We start from the raw sequence: 23,319 nt of genomic DNA on the forward strand, positions 1-23,319 counted from the left end.
AATCCTAAAACCCAACAGTGAGGCAGCCTTTGTCAAAGTGGGGAGATGGACAGGGAGTGCTGCGAGTTCCTGTGTGTGTGTCTTTCGCCGGCCCTTGAAATCCAACACAAGAGCCACCTTCAAATTCTCTCTCATCTTCTGAATCCATCCAGTCAGCCTCCACATCCCAATGTCTGATTCGATGTTCTATTTTCCTTTACTTCCTCCGACATGGCCTTAGTTCTGACTCTGATTATTTCCCACAAGAATTCTTTCGCTCTAATTCGTGCTCCATGGTGAGAATTTATCTTGCTGACATCCTGATCTACTCTCGTAACTTTGCCACTTTTAAGAATTCCAGTGCATCCCCACCATCTCTAAGGTGTAAAGCTGGAGCCTGCAGTATGGGCAATGTTGCCAGAAGCCCTCTAACTTCCCCTTTCTCAAGCCTCCAGCCACCTCCTTGGAGCGCATGCCCCCTCCAACCTGGAGACCACTCCGAGGACATGCGTGCCATCAATGCCTCTCTAACGTTCACTTATGTTATTGCCAATTTCCATGCCCCTTCCTTCTAAAGCCTTCCTCTAAACCCTTCTGAACTCCCTGGCACTTTCCCGATGTATGTATAATAACAATTTGTACCATAATTTATTGTTTATATATGTTGTCTTCCTTACTTCCTACATATTCACAGAGCCAGGGATGTAATAAGCATTTTACAACCCCAAGGCCATGCTCATTTGAGTAGAAGTTTAATCAGAATGTGTGTGTGTGTGTGTGTGTGTGTCCCCATGTTTTTTGATAAAGAAAAATGCCATTTTCAGCCCCAAAGTTAACTGGCTGAATCTATAGATAAATCTTTTAGTTTTTTAGTTTTTCAGAAATGAGGAGATTATGTACAAAGTTCTTTATGATTCTAAACTTTGATGATTTTATAAAGACAAAAAAATTACAAACATATTCAGACTAAAAATACTCTATCAGGTAAATAAATGCAAATGTCCTTAAGCATAGAGAAGCCAGTTTTAACATATTTCAAGCAGTTACCTAGAAAAGTTAATATTGGTTTTTCCCTTGTTATACTCTTAAAAATGTGCAAGCTTCCATGAATTTATTCATAAATTAGATAAAAAGAATATGTTGAAAAGTGGACACAACAAGAGTGTGGAAATCAACACAAGCTTTATTCCCAATTTTCATTTGTAGGATGGCTGGAGTTGCTGTAGAGTGAAAGCCCCACCTAGAAGGGAAGGCCTAGGCACACGGAGCTCCACATTTGGCAGGATGAGTTAGGACCTGAATGGGAAGAGGGAAATTTGTCTTTAAAATACCTTCGCTTGCTTCTTCTTTCTTATTCTTCCACCCCCTTTCTGAAGAGTCTACAAATACAAAAGAAAGAATGCATAACTCCTTTGTTTGTCTTGAATGGAAAGAAAATAAGTTTGTAAGGAGTTATAAATATCTGCGATAAGACTCAGTGAAGTTTCCATTGGATTTTCCAATTAAGACAGGGTTCACTAGAAAGAAAAAATTTTTGGCCAAACCACAATGAAATTTTAGATTCAGAAATTTTTTAAAAAATCTTATTTTATCATCAGATCCAAAATATTATAGATGATAGCTCAATTTGTTATGCTATTATTGTTACCCTGAAACCAGAGATAACCTCGTCCAGGGAAACAAAGCTGAGTTCAAAGGCATTTCTTTATATTCTTCTCATGTTTTCAAAGCACAACAGGAGCTCAAGACAAGGTGTGTGGCCCAAAGGAAGACAAGGGTAACACAGAGAGGACAGACAGCTCAAGTGAGGCCGCTATGGCATGACCATGAGCTCTCCCCAAGGGCCCAGGACTACAGAGCGGGCTGATCGCACGGAGGGAAGTAGTCTAACGAGGATCTAGAACGGAGGCCTCTGACAAGGTTCCCAGAGGAAGCCAGCTCAGGTCCTGCAGCTGAGGAATGGGCCCTTCCCTCTGGGCATGGCAGCACTCAAGCAAAACACACCAGAGGCAGAGCTCCAAGCACCTCATTGCATAAGACTGGGAGTAGTTTGGTCAAAGTAAAGGACTCTGTGATGCACCCTGGAAAGGCATAGGAATGGCAGAACGATCCCCGATGAGACTGACATTTAGTCCACTCAGTGAGGGAGAGGCAGAGTTAATACAACAAAATCGTCACCCAGCATACCCAGAATCAGGAATGGCTACAAATTCCCTAACGGCCACTCCTGCAAATGTCAACTCCTCAATTCAGCCTTGAGGTTCTCCAAGAGTCTCAACTCCTATTCCAGCATTCAAGATCCTTCCCGACATGTTCCAACTTACTTTTCCCCTCTGATGCCCTCATCCTGTTCTGTATTGAAATGGAGCACAGCTGAAGGGATTTCTTTGAGGTTTTTTGCACAAAACCTTCTGCTGTTATCTTTCTACCATTGCTCTGTATTTCACTTCTTCCTGAAATACCTCGCTTCTGCCATCCTGGTCCTTTCCATCCTTCGTGGTCCAAATGTGTCTTCCCTGGCATCTTCCCTGGCACCTTTCCGGGTCTCCAGTCTGTGATTGTGTGTAATCTTGTAGATCGGTAATAAGAAACTGCACAATAGAGATTTCTTTTCTATATTTTCATTTTCCAGGATGTTTTGTGAATTTTAATTGTTTGGTGAAAATTAGTATCTTGATTACTTAGCATAAATAAGAGCAAGGCTGTTCTTATCTTTTAGGGTTTTCTCCCAGTTCCTTGTCGAGGGCCTAGTAAACTGTACTTTTATTCCACATAGATAAGGTGAATGAATAAATGATGAAACAGCAAAGGAGAAGGAACATGGCTGGGACAGAGCCACACTCAAATGAATTCTTTCTATTATGAGTTTTGTGAAAACTTTGCGCATATCCTTAACTTCCGTGTGCTATATTTTTCTCAACTACTAATGAGGTAATAAATACCTAACATGCAGTGTCATTGTAGGACAGCACACATAAATCTTAAAAATTTGGTCCCTGAAGTTTTCCAGCTGAAATTCCCCTTTCAGCACTGGGTGTTTATCTTTCACTGGGGAAATTTGTCCTTTGACCCCAGTGCACATTTTGCTCATTTTCACCATTTATAATTTTTCCACATCTACTAGAATAGATGCTTTCTCCTTTCTCTGTTAGATCCTGTCTCCTCCTCCTTCTTTTGTAATAACTCCATTCTGCCGCGGCACGCACTGCAAGATGCCACTCACTCCTACCCCGCTGCTGTTGCCCACTGCTGTCCAGGCCGAGTTCGCTGGAAAGCTGAGCTCAGGGCTCACGGTCCACCTCCCCACCCCCACGGCCTCCTGATGTCCGGCAACCTCAGCCCCTTTCACATCCGGGTTCTCTGACCTCCTCCCACACTTCATTTCCTTCCCCAACTTGGCCAGTGACCCCTCCTGCTTATACATTGAACTTTGTCACAAGCAATTTCTGGGGCCCTGATTCCAAACAACTCACTCTGACCACCACTTACTTTGCACTTGAATTATTCTAGGTCTTGCTTGTAACAATTACTCATTCCACTGGGACTGCACTCTGCTGCGCTTCACTTCCCCGTTGACCCACCACAGATTTTGTTATCTGGCGCGCTCCTTTGCACCTACCTTCAGTTCTCCTGCCCTCTAGCCTGCTATCACAGCCTCTTGCAAAAATCTCAATTCAAATTAAATCCCATCCTCACCCACTGGCACAACTGAACATGGCAGGAGGAAACACCCAAGCATGCTGAGGTTTCAACTAATTTCATAATCCAAAATCTTTGTTGCATTAAACATTCCCCAGACATTTCACTATACTTCCCTAGCAAAAGCATTTTTCTAGGGCTGGGGATTTAGCTCAGTGGTTCCAGCACCTGCCTCTCAAGTGCAAGGTCCCCCGTTTGATCCTTGGTACCAAAAAAAAAGTGTTTTTCTACCACCCCAAATCATACGTTATGAACTCTGACCAGTCATCTCATAGCTTCCTTACTTTGCTTTTTATGTAACTGCCAAAATAGATTTTAAAATTCCACCTTGTGTCAAAGTTTAAAACCCTACTGCATTTGTGCCCATAAGTGTCTTTCCTCCTGCTACACTGGATGTTACTCAGCCGCACGAACTCCTGAAATTATACACTCTCATTCTTCTTGTTTAATCGAGGATCTAATTTCTGCACCAACCCCTTGTAGTTTCTCATTTTATGTCCCACACCTACATGCCTACTTGTGTCCATATGTGTAAGGAGGCCTGCACATACTCAAATTTCTTTACCTCTTCTGTCCTATTCTGCTTTCTACTGCCCAGAAATCCCCCTCAGGCAACTGTCTCTGTATTTTCTTCAATTTCTGTCTTTGTAACTCTCTTTTCGGTTCATTAACTCTTTTATCTTCAGCCTTTGTCAAATTCACCAGTCACTTCTGTTTTGCTAAATCCAATGATCAGTATTCTGCTCTCATTATCCATGATTTCTCTAGATTTTGGTGTAACTGACCTCTCTTTCTTTCTTCAAATTTTTCTTTCACTTAGCTTCTAGGATGCAGCTCTCTTTTACTTTTATTGCTGTCTCTCTTTAGTCTCCTCTGCTGCCCCTTTCTCTGAGCCTTGATTGTCACAATGCCTCTGGGAACAATTTTCTGTCCACACAATATTTACACAGATGTCAATGATCTCAAACCTGCTAGGAACATTTTAGTCTTCAGACTCACCCAGCGTCTCCTCCAACCAAGCTTCAGTGCCAGGACTCAGCCAGTTGCTTAGACTTCACATGCTTCTTCTTTTTCAGTCACTCTGTGTTTAATCCACCTGCAAGTCATCAAAGCGCTTCTGCTGCAAGTTTAACCTGATGTAGTCGGTTCTTCATGCAAGTCAGGTGACTTGTTGAAAATGAGAGTTCAGTGAGAATCCAGAGATTTTCATTATCTTGATCCTTCTGTTTTAAAGCCCCTTACTCTTTCACAGTTAGACAAAAGAGGAATGAAAGCCAAACTGTCACTTAGAATTCTTATTACCTCCACCTGTAATTCCCTTCTCCAGATTTTGCCTGTGTCCCTTTTTGTCATCTTTTGGGTCTCTGCTCGAATGTCACTTCTTCAGCAAGTTTTCTTCAAACTCCTTATCAAAGATTTCCAACTCCTCCCTGGAATTTTTCCATCTTCTCACTTGCTTAACTTTTTTCACATCACTTACCACTATTTAAATTTTACCAAATTTCAAATATTTTTACTAGAATTCGTGATTTTAAAATTTATAAAATACATCTGTTTGAGGTTCTACAAAGAGCACCCAGATCTTGTCTTTAATTTGATGGTGTGGATTGTGAGCGCTACGACAGCCATGTAGTTTTAGGGGATTGTGCGTCACAAGGTCAGAAGGTCAAACTCTGGGGACAAATTCCTAAGTTCAAAGTGCCAACTCCTCCACTTGCTGGCTTGGGACCTGGGAGGAGAGTGTTAACATCTGGCGTGTGCCCCTCCCTCATATTGACAAGGAGCAAGGGACAGAGACTGCTGGATCGGTTGTTCAGGAAGTGGCCAAGTGAGGACAGGCAAAGCTCTTACCATGGGCTGGCACAGGGAGAGCACTCATCTGTGAGCCGTGATTCACCACCCAGCTCTGTGCTCAACTGTCACTGGCTCATACAAAGCTGCCCAGAGGAAAATCTCCACTGCTCGCTGCTTCTATCGGGATAACAGAGCTCAGGTTCAGAGGACAGACAAAGGCTCTCTGCCATGCATCGACCTACCATCCTTCCTGTCTAGCTGTGCATCCAGGCTCTTGCTCTATGCTCAGCAGTTGGGGGCTGGTGGTGTTACTCGGATGGCAATATCAAAAAGATGGGCAGAATCATTCAGCCTCTCCTGATCCTCATTTTAAGGTGGACAGTTTCAAAAGCACACAATTGTACAATACATTCATAGACCCACTCTCAAAGGTAAACTCCTTAAAATTACATTTACTTCCTCAAGAATGTTCAACTCCAGGGAAATTTGAGTTTTTTACATTAGCATTTTTAATAGAGTTCTAGAGAGCTGACACAAAGACTCTCCTTCCCCAGAGAACAGATTAGTAAATAAATCTCTAAGGATTAAAAGCCATTAGCACTAAAGGACAAATTGTTAGAACATGATTATATTCACCTATCAGGATTTTAAATAATTTCAGAAATTCTTAAGATTTCTATGTCAAAGGCCTGTTCTTCAGGATTTATCATCAGAAAATCATATACATCCTTTTTTATCTTTAGCTATTAAAAGAAGTTTTAAATTATTTGTCTTTGTTTTACACAGCAATAAATAAATAAAGCTCACAGAATTTGTTGCTTCACAGTACTTTCTCCCGGGCTGGATTTTTAGTTCACCTTTACAGACTGAATACCAAGAACTAAAAGTATTCACTGAGCTCCTGTTTGGGGAGACAGCTGCTTTTGCGTCTTGACAGTGGAACAGTGCTGAAATACTGGCTTCCTTCATGCGTCTCCCACAACCGCGGGTAGAATAAATACTTCAGCTGCTTACACAGAGGTTTCTTGCCCTCTAAGTGAGGGCATGGTTAGACTGACCTCAAACCAAAACAGCTATCACTGAGTCTTAGGAGAAAAAGGAAGTGGACTATGTTGTGTACCATTTTAGTCTTGAAACAAAAATAAGGAAGTGGGAAGGCACGGCTCAGAAATTCCCAAACATTTTTGGCAGGGAGACCACCTTTTTGTTCTTTGATTAGAGATGAGGCCTCTTCATCTCTTGGCTCTTGTTTCATGTGGTACAACAGATAAGGTGTGTAGGAAAGTATGTTCCATTTGCTAGTTCGATTTAACCAAAACGACTTGGTTTGAAACGCTGTCCAAATTTGCATATGTCCTGAAATTTCCATATATCCTGAAATGCTGTGAAACCAAGACTAGAAATCAATATTCAACTATCAGATGTGTGTACCATGGACATAAGTTTCAGAGCCAAAGGTTGGACTTCACTGAAAAGGAGTGAAATCACGTCTCCCTGTCTTTTTACTTCTTCTCCCTCCACTCCCAACTCTTAATGCAAATAACTTTTCCTCAGACAAGAAACCAGCCACAGTCCTGTGAGGGTCTCCACACTGGCCCGGGCTCCCAGCGAGTTCTTCTTAGTAGTTTTACAGACTCAGAAGCTCCAAGTCCATTGTAAACCTTGAAGACGCAGTGCATTTATCCATATTCTTTTATAAAGATTAGCTAAGTCACTGTGTGCTACAATTGTCCACTATTGTGAACTCATTTATTCTGATACATAATGATATCTATTCTTGTTTACAAAAGGATACTACTAAAATTTAGGGTTTAAATGCAAAAGTATTTACTTCCTGAGGACTTCATAGCCCCAGTGCTTCAGAAGAGAAAAACCTATTTAAAAGAAGTAACATAAAGTAAGGGCAGATTCTGGCCCTGTACTAACAGTGTGTGTTGCAGGGGTTTGGATGATGCTGAGAGCCGTGTGGTATCGTAGACATGATACGTTCATGCCCCTGTGCATGTGTGTGTACAATGCAGGGAATGCATTGTGTGTATAATGTGTCGTAGGTACTTTACATGTACAGTACTTTATGTCAGCCCCAACGAGCAGGATTTTATTAAGTGGCTGGGTTGAATTCTCCATGCACATGAAGAAGAAACAGCCTTCTACCAAGGAATCTGACTACAACCTGCCTCTCAGTGCCCTCATGGAATTGAATTCATTGCTCCTAGGGGTAGATTATCCCAGGAAACAGTTTCTAAGTCATGTGTATAATTTCTGTGATGAGAAGATATTTTTAGTGAAAAACAAAGAAACAAACAATCAAACAAAACCAGCGGGCTTGAACACATTTATTGCCTCTGGAGCTTACTCTGCATAACCTGCATGAGGACTTAGTCCTTGCCTTTATCACTTCTTAGTTCTCAGGACCAGGGTGACCCTTGCTTTCTCTGCCCTCTCCATTCACCAGAGTCATTTTGCTTCAGTGAGGTGAGAATGTCTCGCCCCCTTGGTACTGCCGTTGTCTGGACTCCACCCTTGGGCATCTCAGCTTCCTTATGTAAATAGCACAGCAAAAGGCTTATGGCTCATAGTGAAATTGTCTCCCTTCCATGGACCAATGGTTACTAACACTGACACCCCCTCGGGCTCAGCCTCACACATAGCTGTGTGTGTCTTATCCTCCAGTTGACATCTTTCAAAAGCAGCCCTGCTAAGCTGTCAAGAATCTGCTCGCAGGGGCCTAGGCGTCCATCCTGCTGCTCAGACTCACCTGGACCAGGCCAGCCAGTGCTGCTTCTCCACACCTCTGTCCACTCCTCCTCTAGGAAAACTGCTTAATTGGTGTATTTCAGCCAAGTATTTACAGCACCAGGCAACAGATGGCTGCTGTTATTTGGCTTCAAAGACAGATTATTGCATTTTTATTACTCCAAAATCCTTTCTACACCTGCTTAGTCTTCTGCTTTAAAACCTCTTTTGAAGACAAATGAACCTAATTCTTCTCTCAGATCTAACTAAAGGGAACACAATTTATAGTTCCCATAGAGGAGGGTTTAAATGGAGATGGCTTGTTACTTGGTCTTCCTTTGTGGATTATACCGCAGAAATCTTCCAGGGCCAAATTTAAAACACATTTGTTTCTGACTTTGCCAAGTTGGGTATTATTTTGGAATTTTTGTGCTTTTTTATTTCGATCTAAAAGTGTTTGTCTTTACTTTTCCTTAAAGCATTTTTACTTCTCTCTATAGCAAATGTCTTTGCCACAAAGATAGTGAAAAATGTTAAGAAACTTGAAAACGATCTGGTTTTGTTTGAAAAACACTTGCTTCTTTTCTGTAAAAACTAATCAAAAGCTTCCTGTGTTATTATCACTTTACCCTATTGTTACAGGCATGGTGCATAAAAACAGTTTATGGAACTATGGGAACCACCTGAATCAAATAATAGTACTTGGAGACACGTTCCCTATGCATCTGTATGTACCAAATGTAATAACTGAACCGCTGACCCAGCACTCCCCCAAAATGTGACTTGAAAGTTGAAATAACACCCCTTGAAGGTATATCATTCTTCTACTCAAAGGAATTATGGTGCTTTTATTGCAGATAGATAAGTTAATTAGATATCTTGTATGCAGTTAGACAGGACCAGCCCTCCAGGAGCCAACACAGCAAGGAGCCAACATGGAAAACAACTGAGGTGCATTCATGGTTAGCATTATAAAAAGGAAAAAAAGTACTATTTCCCCTAGAGAAAGATAGCAGTGTTGATTCTCTAAATGGGAAATTCCTTATATGTGACTTGTTTCCCCATTGGATCCCCATTTAATCAATATCACCTAGGTGACTATACTTGCAGTCTTATTGGTTGGCTGTGGTTTGGCCCACCTCATGCCCACCTCATAAATTTCCACTGGGCCTTATAGTTTTGTCCCACTTTGTTCCCGTCTTTGTAGCAGCCTTGGTTTTGCTGTATAAAACATCACTGAAACATGGGCTGGGCGGGCACCTCACTTTCCGGTCCCCCTTCTGTCTCTCTTAGAAGCTTTCTTTCTCTCAATAAATTTTTCCTGCTCTTAACCTTGGTTGTTCCTAGGATTCATTCTGCGATTTTAAAAAACACAAACTTGAGTTTCGGATATCTAGTGGGTTTGGGAATTACATCTCTTTCCCTGTATCACTTTCATGTTTTGGGGTTCAGTTAGTTTATTGGCTCCTTTATCTTAGAACATTAGTAAATGTAAATTGCTCTTAAATGTACAAAATACTTCCAATCCCCTGGGGTGGTGAATATAAAAGAGGAGTTGATGATCCTGCTCCTTAACACCTCCTAGCACAGGTAGGAGGTCCCAGTCTGCCAGAAGTTGGAAAACCCAAACCTTCCCTCAGCATGGAAAAATTTATTTCATATCAATGTCAGAAAAGCTCAGTTTTCGTCCACAAGAGTGCCTACCTGAAACAGTCAGAGAACAGCTTGCAAAGAAAAAAAAGACAAACAATAAATTGCATCTGGGAAAAGAGGTGGCCAGCAACTTCATGTAAAAGTCTCCTTCAGAAACTCATGCCAAGGACACCTTAAATAGTTCATCAAAATATGCCTAGACTATTCTGGAGAATACTGTTCCCCATGCATATTTTAAAATAAAAATTGTAGAAAATGTACAGTAGTTGATATGATAGTGACTTCATATTGAGTGTTTACAATGGTCCAGCACTATGCTGAGAACTTTACATCATTGCACATTTGACCATTTCCACTGTTTTCTCCGTACCTCTCGGGTTTTGGAGACCTTAGAGGAAGACATACTGGTGGTAACTTGCTTATGTTACATCCTGTTCACAGAAGGCTCACAATTGTTGCCCTAGGTTTTCTTTCTATTCAATGGGAACAGTCATAATTAGCTCTTTAAGTTTTTTTAAATTTTATTTTATTGCCACATTTTAGCTATACAATATAATGACATTCATCATTGGAAATTTGCACCTTTACATAATCTCTCTTGGTTCTTATTTTTCTGCCTTCCCCTGCCCTCCCTTCAACCCCTCCATCCCTCCCTATTTACAAAGACTTTGTTTTCATTTCTCATATTAATTCCATTCCCTTCTTTCCTTTCCCCTACCCCTCCCACTTCCCCTTCCCCTTTGCCCCTTTTCTTCCTATTTCACATTATCTATTATATCTTTTGGTCCTTATTTACACGTTCAATTTCTCACACTAGAGAAACTATTTGGTATTTACATGTGTGTCCTATTTATTTCACTTAAGAGTATGGCCTCAGTGTGCATCCACTTAGCTATAAATACCTCTAATTTCTCATTTTTTATGGCTGAGTAGTACTTCATTTTATAAAAAAAACCTCATTTTCTTTATCCAGTCTCCAGTTGATGGGCAACTGGCCTGCTTCCAAGCTTTAGCTATTACGAGCTGTGCTGCTATGAACATGGGTGCACATATATCACTGTGGTATAATTCTTTTAATTCTTTGGGAAAGATCCCCAGCAGTGGAATACCTGGGACAAATGGGACTTCCAGTCCTAGTTCTTTGAGGTATCTCCATACTGATTTCCACAGTGATTGCACCAGTCTACACTCCCACCAGCAGTGGAACAGGGTTCCTCTTTCCCCACAGCCCTGCCAGCATTTGTTATTGGTTGATTCCATGATAGCCGCCATTCTTTCTGGGGTGAGGTGGACTCTCAGTGTTGTTTTCATTTGCATCTCTCAAATGACCAATGATGCTGAATATTTTTCATATGTTTATTTGCTATTTCTACTTCTTTGTCTGAGAAATGTCTTTTCATTTCAGATGCCCATTTTTGGATTGGGTCTTTAAATTTGGGAGGTCTGATCTTTTTAAGTTCTTCATAGATTTGAGATAGTAGACCTTTGAGGAAAAGCAAGTGAAGATTTTTTTCCCACATTGTGGGTTGTCTCTTCACACTGCTGGTGGTTTTTCTTGCTGTGCAGAAGCTTTTGAATAAGAAGAGATCCCATTTGTGAATTGTTTGTGCTAGTTCATGGGCAACTGAGGTTTTGTTCATAAAATCTTTTCCTACACCAATGTCTTCAAGACTTCTCCTTAACCTCTGTTCCAGTTGGTTCAGTGTTTGTTTGAATATTTAGATCTTTAATCCATTTAGATTTTAGTTTAGTGCACAGTGAGAGATATGGTTCTAGTTTTAATCTTTGGCAGGTTGAAACCCAATTTTTCCACCACCCTTTATTAAACAGGCTATCTTTCCTCCAGTGAGGGTGTCTGGCTCCTTTGTCAAAGATGAGGTGGCTGAGTTTCTCTGGAGTTGTTTCTGCATCTTCAAATCTGTTCCACTGGTCCTCAGGTCTGTTTCTTTGCCAGTACCATGCTGTTTTTATCACAGTAGCTTTGTAGTATAGTTTCAAATTGGGGGTTGTAATACCCCCTTCCATATCTCTGTTACCTAGAATTGCCTTTGCTATTCTGGGTCTCTTCTTGTTCCAAATGAATTTGTGAATAATTTTCTCCAGGTCCATGAAGTATGCTGCTGGGATCTCAATTGGAATTGCATTGAATCTATATAGCAGTTTTGGAAGTATGGCCATTTTCACTATGTTGATCCTTCCTACCCAGAAGCAGGGGATGTCTTTCCATTTTCTGATAGCATCTTCAATCTCTCTTTTCAGAGTGCTATAGTTTTCAGAGAAGAGGTCTTTGATTTCTTTTCTTAGGTTGATTCCTAGGTATTTCACTTTTTGGATGCTATTGTGAAAGGAATTCTTTGCCCTATTTCTCTCTCAGTGAGCCTGTTGTTCCTGTACAGAAAAGCTATTGATTTTTGTGTGTTGGCCTTGTATCCAGCTACTTCACTGAATTTGGTTATTAAGTCTAGAAGACTTTTGGTGGTATTCTTGGGGTCTTCTATATAAAGTATCATGTCATCTGCAAATAATCACAATTTGACTTCTTCATTTCCTATCTTTATTCCTTTTATTTCTTTCTCTTGTCTAATTGGTGTGACTACTGTTTCCAAAACTATATTGAACAAGAGTGGTGATAGTGGACATCCTTATCTTGTTCCTGATTTTAGTGTGAAGGATTTCAGTTTTTGACCATTTAGTATGATATTGGCTGTTCGTTTTTCATAGATGGCTTTTATCAGGTTGAAGTAGAGACCGTCTATTCCAATTTTTTGTAGGGTTTTTATCATAAATGCATGTTTGATTTTGTCAAATGCTTTTTCTGCGTCTATTGAGATGATCATATGGTTTTTGTCCTTGGCCTTACTGATACAGTTTATTGCATTTATTGATTTGCATATGTTGAACCATCCCTACATGCCTGGGATGAATCCCAGTTGGTCAGGTTGTATAATCTTCTTGATGATCTTCTGCATTCTGTTTGCCAGTATCTTATTAAGGATTTTTGCATCTATGTTCATTAGTGAGATTGGCCAATAGTTCTCTCTTTCTGTTGGGTCTTTCTCTGCTTTGGGGATCAAAGTGATGCTTGGTTCCAGAAATGAATTTGAGAATATTGCTTCCCTTTCAATTTCATTGAAGAGTTTAAACAGTAGTGGCAGTAGTTTCTCTCTAAATATCTTGTAGAATTCAGCAGTGAAGCCATCAGGGCCCGGGCTTTTCTGAGTTGGTAAGTTTTTAACTATGTTTTCAATTTCATTGATTGATATTGGATTGTTTAGAAATTTTAGGTCTTCTTCGTTCAACTTTGGTAATTCATATGTATCTAGGAATCTGTCCATTTCTTCTGTGTTGTCCATCTTATTGGCATATAGGTTCTGGAAAGTAGATATTGATGAGCATCTGGATTTCTGCTGGGTCTGTTGTAATTTCACCCTTTTCATTCCTAATTGCATGGATTTGGGCCTTTCCTTTCCTTTTTCTGATAAGGTTGGCTAAGGGTTTGTCACTTTGTTTATTCTTTAGAAGAACCAACCCTTGGCTTCATTGATTTTTTTGTATCATTCTCTTAGTCTCCATTGCATTGATTTCTGCTCTGATCTTTATAATTTCCTCCCTTTTATGAGCTTTGGGTTTGTCCTGCTCTTCTCTTTCTAGAAGCCTGAGGTTCAGCTTCAGGTTGTTTAACTGGGCTCACTCTGTTTTCCTAATATGATTATTCACTGCTATGAATTTCTCTCGTAAGACTGCTTTCATTGTGTCCCATAGATCCCGATATGTTGTATTGTCATTGTCATTTAATTGAAGGAACTGTCTGATTTCTTCTTTAATTTCCTCTGTGACCCATTGGTTATTCTGAAGTGCATTGTTCAATTTCCATGTGTTTATGAAATTTTTCCAGTTTCTTTTGCTATGTATCTCCAATTTCATCACAGTATGGTCTGATAATAGGCAAGGGATAACTTTAATTCCTTTGCACTTACCTAAATATGTTCTATGTGTGAGTATGTGGTCTATTTTGGAGAATGACCTGTGTACAACTGAAAAGAATGTGTATTCTGATTTTGTGGGATGGAACACTCTGTAAACATTTTTTAAGTTTGTTTGTTTAAGAGTTTGAATTCTAGTATTTTGTTGCTTCTTTTTGTCTATTTGATCTATCTATTTGTGACAGTGGGGTATTGAGGTCCCCCACTACTATTGTACTAGTACTTATTCAATTTTTCATGTCCGATAGTATTTGTATTATATAGTTGTGCGCACAAGTGATGGTGCATAGATATTTATGACTGTCATCTCTTCCTCTTAGATTCTTCCCTTTACAAGGATCCAGCATCCTTCTTTGTCTCTCTTAATCAGTGTTGGTTTGAAATCCACTTGATCTGCCAAGAGGATAGCTACTCCTGCTTTTTTTCAGGTTCCTGTCACATGGAGTATTGTTTTCCACCCTTTAACTTTCAGTCTATGAGTTTCCTTTTGAATTAAGTATGTTTCTTGTATGTAGCATACTGTTGGATCTTGCTTCTTGACCCATTCTGCCAGTTTATTTCTTTTGATTGGTGAATTGAGACCATTAACATTGATGGTTATAAATGATATGCATTGATTTATCATTGTCATGACTTTTTCTTTCTGTTGGATTCTCCCTCTTTGTTTTAATTTCTTGTCATGCCCAATGGATTTATTCTGCTGGACTTCCTGGGGTTGTGATCCTTATTGTCTTTTCCTAGGATATTGTCTAAAATTTTTTGGAGTGCGGGTTTGGCATTCTTGAAGTTCCTAAGGTGCTCTTTGTCATGAAAGTATCTTATTTCTCCATCAATTTTGAAAGTTTTGCAGGGTACATCAATCTGGGTTGGTGGCTGTTTTCCTTTAGGGCTTGAAATACATCACTCCAAGCTCTTCTTGCCTTGAGGGTTTGCATTGAGAAGTCTGCTGTGATTCTGATGGGCTTTCCTTTGTATGTGATTTGTTTCTTTTCTCTAACTGCTTGTGGAACTTTGTTCTTCTGTTGAGTTTCTGGAATCTTAACAATTATATGCCTATGTGTAGAATTTTTTTGATCAAGGCTAGTTGAAGTTCTATGTGCCTCACTTATCTGTATGTCAAATTCTTTTCCCCTGCTTGGGAAATATTCTGCCATCACTTCTGTGAACAGTTTTTTTATGTCATCTGCACTCTCTCCTGCTTCTTCATTGACTCCAATCAGTCTGATGTTATTCTTCTTTGCATCATCTAGCACCTGCTGGATTGATTTCTCATGGTCCCTTGCAATTTTAAAGCAATTTTTCTTTTCCTGGTCACTAATTGCAATCTTATCTTCTATATCTGAAATTCTGTCCTCACATTGGCTCATTCTGCTGTGTAGACTTTCAGTGGAGTTTCTAATCTCCTGGAAATCTATTTGCATCTGTTTTATGGATTCCATTTTTTTCCTATGTTGGGATTCCATCATGTTCCTGAGCTCCTCTCTAGATTTATTAATCATGTCTTGCACTATGGGCACAATCTCTGCTGTTATCTGAGAAATTATTTCTGATTTCATTTTTTCCAGATCCCCTTTTGCTGCCAGTTCAGGGAGTCCAGGTGGTTGAGTATCAGAGTGTTCCATCTCCTTTCCCTTTGGAGTTGCTGTAGGAGATCTGGAAGTCTGGGTTTGAGGCTTGTTTACATGTCTTCTCATTTTGACAGGGTGGTTGTGTACTAATGCCTGCGATGCTCACCTTCTCTGTTCTGGGATTACTGGTATGTTGACTGGAAGCCTCCTCCTCTGTGAGTTTGTAGAGGTTTCAGTCCATAATCGGCTGGCTCCAAGACAGGAATGGCAAACAGGCCTCACAGAGGAGAAACAACATGGCACACACAATGTAGCAAAGGCAACAAAAAGCCTTACCTCTTAAAGTTTAAGGCCCTGTTTTCATCAGCCAGGAAACAAAGATCCAAAGAGTGGCATAAGGAAAGACTAGAATAAATAGGTAAAGAAATATTTTACCCAGTGGTTCTATGGAAATTCATTTCACGTATCAATTTCCAAATTAACCCTTGGGCTTTAAAAAGGACTATATTGTCCAAACAACTATTTAAGAACAAGCCTTAAAAATCACCTTCCAGATTATCTTATGATGATATTTAATGGAAATCACAGTCCCCTATAAAATGCATTATCTTTGTTTGATCTGAATTTGCATAACTCAAATCAAAAGCAGTATACAAAAGCAGTAGGCTTAATCTGGAAATCTTAATCCCCAAAACCACGACAGGCAGAACACAGTTCTGCAGGAAGTCACCAACAGCAAAGAAGAGGCCAGGAAGAGCATTGGACTCCAGAGCCGTCCTTACCATAGGTGAGTTTGTGACCTAAGACACTGGCATCTCAGCTCTGTGAGAAAGTATTTGACATGTTCATGCTACTCGATGTTTCCTTAAACTCTCTATGTAATTTGGGGTGATCAGTAAAAAGAGGTAACAGCCAGACCACAGTGGTGGGCAGCAGCCAGCGTCAGCAATGACTGTCTTCAATGTGGAAGCAAAGCACACGCACAGGAAGACAGGTCCATGTGGACTTAAGTCTTCATGGCCCCTCCAAGTGACAGGGCTGTCTGCACTCTCATCACTCCTGTTTGCACACATAAGCAGTCACATCTTGAGGAGCAACACTTCAAAATTCTCATAAAGAATAAGGAAAGAACTGTTTGTACTTTTGAAGACAATGTTCAGGGAAATATATATGTTGTTCTCAGATTTTTTAAAAAACCAATGTTTAATAGTATCTTTGGCAAAAGGCAAATTGCGAATAACATGGTCTGCAGCTGTATATGGGAAAACTAAAAGCGGAACTGTAATTGGGTCTTAAATTAGAAGCACATCTGAGTTTTGTTAGCAATTTAAGAGTGATATTAATTTTTCACTTTTTTCTCTCCTTAATTTACATTCATGTGTCAGAGAGGAGAACATGAGAGAGAGAAAGAGGGGAGAAAGAATAAAGGAGGGGGGAATCAGAAGACAGAGAAAGAAAAATGTACAAAGGCTAAGCAGATACTCCAGTTTGCATGTGGACTTCATTCTGATGACAGTTAGGTTCTTTCTCAGAAAGAGAAAAATCCATGAAGTCTTTTAAAATTCAGCTAAAAGCAGCAACATGTTAAGAGAATTCTATGACTTCTTAGTGGAATAAATAACCTAATTCTATTCTAGTCCTACAACTGTTTCCAATAATGGGCACACAAATACAAAACCAACAAAAAACAGGAGAAAAAGCCCTGAGAGGAACAACTTGAAAACTATCTTGACTAAATGATGCATCAGAGGGCGTGGATGGGCTTATTCTCTTCTCATGGCCTGAGGTCCATTAGTCAGCGAGTGGACACCAGTGTTCTCCTGAGATGACCAGGTAGACCCAGGCCAGCTTCCGAGGCTGACCCCAGGCATCTGGTCTGTGGATCAGACACAGGTCACTGCACGGTGCTCACCTACACAATCAAACACATTCTCAGAGCAAGTTAATATCATGCTGAAAATATGAGTATTGACTCATGCATGTGCTGAAAGCCACACAAAAGCAAAAGGAAAGAAATTAAGAAACATGCTGAACTTTGTCATAATTTCAGATGCATTAAATTGGTCTCTCATGACTTCCTAAATATGAAGATTTCAAGTCGACTCCTTCATGTTCTGTTTCTAAATTGTGGGACTGTGTTACCATGAGTCGCAGGCAGTGGGTTGCACAGCAGTATCTCAGGAGCTGGGCCACAGGGTCAGCCCTCAGTCCTGTCTGGGGTTCTGATTCTAAAGAGTGCTCCAGGACAGAGTCCCGAGGACTTCACAGACTGCACCTGCCATCGACGGAGTTTTCACTTCCAAGGCTGCTGTAACAGTCTAAGCTTGAGACAAGCAAGCGATAAAAGGAATGCAGAGCATAAGTGAGTAACGACATCACAGACAGACATCATAAAGTGAGTCAAAGATGCATTCCTCCCTGAGCACCTGTGGCCAAGAGGCCCAGTACGGTTCACATGACTGGTGATGAGTGGTGAACGGGGGCTGCCCTGCTGCGGAGACTGAGCAGATACTCAGGGTACAGAGAAGCGTGAGGTGGCCCCAAAGATGGCCCTTACTGCTCTGGGGGTCCCGAAAGTGACCTGCTCTGCCAGTGAGGAACAAACATCAGATCAGAAAGGGGTGAGGATAAAAAGCAACCTAGGATAAGGAAGGAGAAAGAGCGAGAGGATCAGAGTGGGCAGTGCCTCAGGGAGAGGAGAGAGAGCAGCAGGGGGGCAGCCAAAAAGGCCCGGAGATCACGCTGCTGACCACTGCCACCCCTTCGGATCCGGCAGTTCAGTATACCTACGGGGCTTTCCATGTTTTTTGCATTTTCCTTTCTCTTATTTTCTTTTTTTCTTTCAAAATTTCTACTAGCTCCTGATACAGTTCCCTGGAATAATGAATCTGTACTTTATTTTGTTAAGGACGCTAGATTATTAGTGTGTCTAGATGACAAAATAATTCTTATTCTCATCTGTAGTTACTGACCTCCAAATACTGAGATTGACTCAATTTTTGCAATTTCTTCATTATTTTTAAGTTATTTTCTCCTTGGATGTCCCAAAATGGAACACTTTGGATAGTTTTTAAACAGTTGTCATTCAGTTCACCAAAGTCTGTGTCCTGCATACAGTGTGTGTGTGTGTGTGTGTGTGTGTGTGTGTGTGTGTTTGAAAAGCAAATTTTTCATTACATCCATGAAAAGAAACAGCTTAACATTCTAAAGTCTTTAATAATTGGGGGAATAAAACACTGTTTAGTTGCTAAGCTTTATGGTTGTGCTCCTGTACCTTTTATGTTTTCAAAAGAAAAACAAACACTTCAGCTCTATTAACCAGCTTTAGAAGCATTTTATCAGATATTGAGAGGGTAAATTTGTTTTCTGTTCTTTATAACAGTGTATTGATTTCTTCATATATAATCCATACAGCTGTGTATAATTCATGGACATTACTCAGTAGAATAAATATGATCATATGCATGCTTATTTCTAAAGGAATACATTTTTCTTTTCCTTTATGGTTTTCCTCTTCCTTCTTCCAATGCAGTCCACTGCCGTCCTTTGAGGTGAGTGGACCCTCAGGCTCCTGACTCCATGCCTGTTCCATCTGATACAGTCATCCTGCACAGCCGCCCAGCTGTGTCCGAGATAGAAGCACGTCTGGGTTTGATCTTTTTCTGTGTTTACCGTGCTGTGACAAACAGGTCCCAGTGTGACCCCTCGAGCTCCCAATTTGTGATATTCCCCTCCTGAGGGACTCCTTGCCCTCCCCCCGGTAGAAGTGGGTCCTAGGCTTCTAACAAACAGAGTCAGGTGCAGATCATCGGTGCCCAGGCTCTGCTGTGAGAGTCAGAGACCCTCAGGGGGCTGCAGTGCCTCCTTGCCGGGAGCCTTCACCTGCCTGAGGTGTTGAGGAAGCAGCAGGCAATGCTGGAAAAGCCCTCGTGGCCAGAACCAAGGCAGCCCTGGCCAGTAGCAGGGAGCAAACTTACATCCTCCGTCCGACAGTCCCCAGGAACCGAGGGCCCCCACGGTGTGTGAATCGGGAGTGAGTTCCAGTCCAGTCCCAGCTGACTCCACTGCTGTGGATCTTCGAGGCCGGGAGGAGAGGACGAGGCAAGCTGAGGCTCTCCTGGCTCACAGAGGCTGGGAGATGAGCTAAAGTAGCAGTGATAGGAGGCAGCACATGACTAATGCACGTATTGAGTGAGACTGTGGCAAACACATTAAAAGAGGACCTGCCTCAGTTTTGCCTGAGACATGAGTATTTGATCACTGAGACAGAACGAGCAAAATAGAGAACTGAAAACCAGATTTCTCGTAGTGTACAGAAGAGTTGGGGGTGAAGAGAGTTTCACTGGAGAGAGCTAGCAATGAACTGAGAATGTAAACCACTGTTCCCACTGGGGACAGCCGGGAGCACTGTCCCCTCTCTCGAGTACGTTGAGTGCGGCTTCCTGCAAGCCAGTTGGCCAGCCTGATGTGAGACCCCCCATGCTGGGGAGAGAATTGGAGAGGAGACTGCATTGGTGGAGTCGAGAGCCATGCTTGGGAATGAGCTGCAGTCTACCAATCCTGAGGCCAAAACACAGACCACAAAAGGGAGAACTGGCCTGGTGCTGGTCCCCCAAGAATGTGATGTGGGGAGTTAAAAGAAAAGGGCTGAGCCAACGGATGCTAACCTGGGCTGGAGGATTCCCAGGGAACTTGGAAGAAGTTGGAAAAGATTGTGTCACCCAAGTCAGGTGAGCCGCAGGGTAGCATGGCCAGTAATGGATGTTCCCTAAATACCCTAAAAACATCCATTAGAGGGAAAGTCAGCTTAAACCTCGGCCAAGCCTGGGGAGTGCTGAGGGTCACTTAGTCATGCAGAGTCTTGGTCCTTCGCGTGTCTGTCCTCTCTTCCTCTGTCTGTCTCCCTTTGATGTGGAAGGAGCAGTCACAGGAAGAAGGGCAGGAGCAGTTGTCTCTGACTTTCAGTGAAGTCTTTAATTATCACACTGATTGCTCATATTAACCACTGAACCGGGACTTCCTTAGGCCAAAATGATTGAAACACATTTCATCATCTAATAGTGAGCAGAAATTATGAGGTTGGCCTAGATTTCATTCAACAGAACCACATCATGAAATCTACCAATGACAAATGCTGCCAGGACTGTGGGGAGAAAGGAACCCTTCTCCATTGCTGGTGGGAGTGCAGACTGGTGCAACCACTGTGGAAATCAGTGTGGAGATACCTCAAAGAACTAGGACTGGAAGTCCCATTTGACCCAGTTATTCCCCTGCTGGGTATTTTCCCAAAAGAATTAAAAGAATCATACCACAGTGATATATGTGCACCCATGGTCATAGCAGCACAGCTTGTAATAGCTAAAACTTGGAAGCAGGCCAGTTGCCCATCAACTGGAGACTGGATAAAGAAGATGTGGGGTTTTTTATAGAATGGAGTACTACTCAGCCATAAAAAATGAGAAATTAGAGACATTTATAGCTACATGTATGCACATTGAAATAATACTCTTAAGTGAAATAAATAGGACACACATGTGTAAATACCAAATAGTTTCTCTAGTGCGAGAAACTGAAAGTGTAAATAAGGACTAAATGGTATACTAGGTAATGTGAAATAGGAAGAAAAGGGGCAAAGGGGAGGGGGAAGTGGGAGGGGTAAGGGAAAGGAAAGAAGGGAATGGAATTAATATGAGAAAATGAAAAATGGAAACAAAGTGTTTGTAAATAGGGAGGGATGGAGGGGTTGAAGGGAGGGCAGGGGAATGGGGGAAAAATAAGAACCAAGAGAGACTATGTAAAGGTGCAGATTTCCAATGATGAATGTCATTATATTGTATACCTAAAATGAACCAATAAAATAAAATTTTAAAATGGTTAAAAAAAAATCAGAAGTGTTGGCTCTACCAAGTAGCTTTGTGTAAGAAATGCTGTTGCTTATGCATCCTGTAAGTGCTGCACCTTGATGTTTCCCTGCACTTTTCTCTCTGGAATAAACGAAAGTCGTTACATGTAACTCCTTCATTCATGCTGGTTTGGACACATGATCAATCTGTTTGACCTGTTGAAGGGCATAGTCTTTTCCTCCATTAGGTTTCATTTGTTTCTTTTTTTCTATGAGTAACAATCCATATCAAACGTGAGCAATTATCATGGGTAGATGGCTTTGCATTCCCGTGAGATATTCCCAGGAGTGAAATTTCTCGGTTGATATGTACACATTCCAATATCCACGGAGACTAAAACTCCTCCTATTCCTTCAGATAAAGAATGACAGTGACTTTTCACTACGTCTCAGCCAGCAGAGGTTAAAGTTCTTTCCAACTTGTGTCAGGCTAGTGTGTGCAAAGTGGCAACCACGACCACTTTGCTCTATATTTCTTCAAAGAATAATGAATTTTAGTATTCTATGATTTTATACAGCCCAGAATCTCAGACTGGAAAGGTGTTTTTTTCTTTTGTTTTTGGGTTTTGTTTTTTTTTAGTATCGGAGTTTGAACTCGGGACCTTGTGCTTGTGATGCAGGCAGTGGCACTGCTGAGCTAAATCCCCGGCTCTGAAAAGGTAAACTACACTTTATAAATGTGTGTCCCAGAGAAGCCTGGCTGTCCAGCCTGGCTCACACTGGCCCACGCTGGAGAAATGCAGCTGCACCTCACAGCCCTGGTCTCGTTTTTCCAGGCAATCGGAAGCCACTCTTTCAGGGGAAGTAAGTGACCCATGAGCACCTGAGAGCCCCTCGGAGTAGGGTGGTGCCGTCCAGGAAAGGGGTGAAGTCAGATGAACAGTAATAAGCAGAGAATAGGAGTAAATGTTTGGAGAATGTAAAAAGAAAACGTTACTCAACAAAGATAAGTCAAGAAATATGGCATGAATAGAAGTTCTTTCAATAAGGATGCAGAGGATTCAAGCAAAACATGCCGAATCAGCCCACTGCAGACAGGCAGGTCTGCGCATGCCCTACCGCGGTCCTGAGTCACGCGGAACATGCCGAATCAGCCCCGGCCCCAGCAACAATCCACTGGACCCCCCCCCCCCGCCCCCGACTCCTCTGTACAGCCACCTGGTTCCACACTACAAAGACGCAGAGAACGCCAGATCACCAGACCATGGTATTGAGTCCTACTGCTCCTGGCCCAGAGGTACGGGCTTCTGAGCCACCGTCCCACTGCTCCTGGTCCAGAGGAAGGGGCTTTCCAGCCACCATCCCTCCCGCTGCTCAAAGCCCGGAGGAAAGGGCTTTTGGGCCACCTTCTGTCCCGCTGCTCCTGGCCCAGAGGAAGGGGCTTCCGGGCCACCATCCCTCCCACCACTCCCAGCCCAGAGGTAGGGGCTTCTGAGCTGCCATCCCACTGCTCCTGGTCCAGAGGAAGGGGCTTCCCGGCCACGATCCCTACTGCTGCTCCCAGCCCACAGGAAAGGGCTTTTGGGGCACCATCCCTACCACTACCACTGCTCCCGGCCCCTGTCCCACCTCTCCCAGCTCAGAGTAGGTAATCCATGCAGGCGCCAACAGCTGCCCCCGCCCCCGGCAGTCAAAATGAAAAAATACGTAAATAAGTCTCAAAACCAGACTTCCAGATCACCTACAGCAACCCCAAAGAGAAGTGAGATGGAACACTCTGATACTCAACCACTTGGACCCACTGAACTGGCAACAAAAGGGGATCTGGAAAAAATGAAATCAGAAATAATTTCTCAGATAACAGGAGGAATTTGTGCTCCTAGTGCAAGACATGATTAATAAATCTAGAGAGGAGCTCAGGAACATGATGGAATCCCAACATAGGAAAAAAATGGAATCCATAAAACAGATGCAAATAGATTTCCAGGAGATTAGAAACTCCACTGAAAGTCTACACAGCAGAATGAGCCAATGAGAGGACAGAATTTCAGATATAGAAGATAAG

At 41.8% G+C, this 23,319-nt stretch overlaps 1 long non-coding RNA gene across 1 annotated transcript in view; it reads right to left on the reverse strand.

Moving 5' to 3' along the window:
- Positions 1–1,153: 1,153 nt before the first annotated feature.
- The window catches only part of LOC106010667 (uncharacterized), a 64,951-nt gene continuing 42,785 nt past the window's right edge, over positions 1,154–23,319 (reverse strand). The window contains exon 5 of the long non-coding RNA XR_015442590.1: positions 1,154–1,358. This is a non-coding gene — a long non-coding RNA (uncharacterized LOC106010667). The remainder of the gene's footprint in view (positions 1,359–23,319) is intronic.

This window comes from Heterocephalus glaber, unplaced genomic scaffold (genome assembly GCF_053883595.1).
Source record: "Heterocephalus glaber isolate CG9 unplaced genomic scaffold, H.glaber_assembly_v1.0 deba00001550, whole genome shotgun sequence".
NCBI classification, from domain to species: Eukaryota; Metazoa; Chordata; class Mammalia; order Rodentia; family Bathyergidae; genus Heterocephalus; species Heterocephalus glaber.